The 2,304-nt window shown below is 42.3% G+C and overlaps 1 protein-coding gene across 1 annotated transcript in view; it reads right to left on the bottom strand.

Annotated features, from left to right (window-relative positions):
• Ccdc38 (coiled-coil domain containing 38) overlaps nt 1–2,183 on the bottom strand; it is a 62,790-nt gene extending 60,607 nt beyond the window's left edge. The window contains exon 1 of the mRNA XM_029563106.1: nt 1,808–2,183. The gene's annotated coding sequence lies outside the window, so the exon portion shown is untranslated. The remainder of the gene's footprint in view (nt 1–1,807) is intronic.
• Nucleotides 2,184–2,304: the final 121 nt, after the last annotated feature.

The raw sequence follows: 2,304 nt of genomic DNA, 5'->3' as shown, positions 1-2,304 counted from the left end.
ACCTACATGCAGGCAATACATGCATACACATAAAAAAATAAAAATAATTAAAAATATAAAATTTTAAAAAATAACAAAAAAATTTAAAAAAAGATATGTGCCTTTATATTTATAATATACATGTATCTGCATGTACACACACACAAACACACATACACACACACACACACATGCTTTAAGTTAAGCACATGGTAGATTCTAGAAAGCCAAGGGAGGAACTGGTACCATTACCTGAAACCTAGTAAGGTCATCATCTTTAACCTAGTAAGATTTTTAAAATATAATTAAACTAAACTAATAATAATGATAATGCCCACTACGCACTTAGACATAAGCATTGGGGCAGATGACTTACATTTTGTCTGAAACTCAAACAAGTCCACAAAGTAGAAACAATTATGACTATATAAGGATAAGAAAACTATGCCTTGGGGAAATTTTAAATAATTTAAGGTAAATTTCCAGAGGACAAAAGAGAAGTAAAGGAAGTAGGACAAGTTTGCTGAACCCCAAAGCCTTTCACTTAGCTATACTTTGAGCCCATGTTTTATACCTATAATTGTCTAAGTCTGCAATGTGACTTTCATTGCCAAATGTGACCGGGTAGCAGAAATTTTATAATATAAAATTAAGATTAAGTATTTCTTAATGAATTAGTGACTGTGTTTCTATTCCCACTTTTCCACTTTTCTTAACACACACACACTCCCTTTAAAACCTTATATAAGCCGGGTGCCACCACGCCCGAAGTCCCAGCACTTGGGAGGCAGAGGCAGGCAGATCTCTGTGAGTTCAAGGCCAGCCTGGTCTACATAGTGAGTTCCAGGACAGCTGGGGCTACAGGGAGACCCTGCTTCAAAAAGACAAAAACAACAACAAAAAACCAAAACAAAAAACCCAACAACAACAAAAAAACCCTATATAGACACACAGCCCTTTGTGGTTGTGTCTACTTTATGAGCAACCTTTGGACTTTTTTTTTGTTTAGGGTCTTTCCCTCAACTCACATTTTCTATTTGCTTCTTTTCTAAGTTGTTTCTTACCTTTCTTTTTCCTACCCAATCCCTCATTTTATAGGACATAGCATGATGCTAAATTTATTTTTTTCTAATGTGCTCCTTTAAAGGAGTTTGTTTTTTTCTATCTGTCCATTTTAAAATGCTTTACCATGATGCAAAATCGACATTGTGTTTTGTGTTTTGCAGGGTTGGCCTGCTTTTATGGTATCCTTTCTGTGTCACTTTTTTTCTTTTGATCATAAAATCTTTGGCAAAGAAAGTGGGTTTTTTTTTTTTGTTTTTTGTTTTTGTTTTTGTTTTTCTTTTCTTTCTGTCTTTGTATGATGCACATAGACACAAAGTTCTGGTGTATTTCAAAGAATATACCATAGAAACCAAATAAAATAATTAAGGCCAGGTATGGTGTTGCAGCCTTTAATCCCAGCACTCCAGGGGCAGAGGCCAGAGGATCTCTGAGTTTGAGGCCAAACTGGTCTACATAGTGAGTTCCAGGCCTGCCAGGGCTACATTCCTTGTCTGAAAAAAGAAAAAGAAAGAAGGAAGGAAGAAAGGGAAGACATAAAGATGGGCGATAGATAGATGGTAGACAGACAGACAGACAGTCTGAACAAATCCTGATGCCTGCCAGTTTTCATAGTAACATAAGCAGCAGGGAGGATGTAAGAATTACAGACCACCTTCCTCAAAGAAACTGGGTCCTGTCTGCAGCCCTGAAGGCAGGAGCACGTAGATCCTGCTGGACTGAGGTAGAGTGGGTGGAGCAGACACCGAGCGCAAATCTGCTTTACCTCAACGAATTTGGATCCGGGTTGGGACCGATCCTTCACGTAGTGGTTGAAGTCAGGGCTGGCAGAGGCGCCAAACGATACTCCACGTCTCTGCTCTACCCTTCCCCGCCCCAGTTCCCCTTCATCTTGGGGACCGTCTAGTAGCAGATCCTAGAGAGAAGCCGGCCAACTGAACTGTGCCCTGCACCCGCAGCCCCGCTTGACGGTCGCGTGGATGGAAGAGTCGCTCTGGCGCCTCTGGCCCTACGCCCCGTGCCCCTGCGCCTCGTGGCCACAGCTTCTCCACACTTGTTCCTCCTGCGAATGCACCGCAGGTTCGGGTCACAACTCCCCCGGCACAGTGCAGCCTCCCGGAACTCTACTTTCCCTCTACTTCCTGTACCTGCGGGCCGATAGAGGCCCAGGGTTGCGTCCCCAGGTCCTCTGCGGATACTGCCCTCCAGGTTTCTGTTCTTGCCACTGGATCTCTCTCTCTCTCTCTCTCTCTCTCTCTCTCT

This window comes from Nannospalax galili, unplaced genomic scaffold, assembly GCF_000622305.1.
Source record: "Nannospalax galili isolate Female #2095 unplaced genomic scaffold, S.galili_v1.0 scaffold734, whole genome shotgun sequence".
Classification (NCBI taxonomy): Eukaryota; Metazoa; Chordata; class Mammalia; order Rodentia; family Spalacidae; genus Nannospalax; species Nannospalax galili.
The sequence above is the reverse complement of the archived record's forward strand: the minus strand, read 5'-3'. Positions and strand labels throughout refer to the sequence as shown.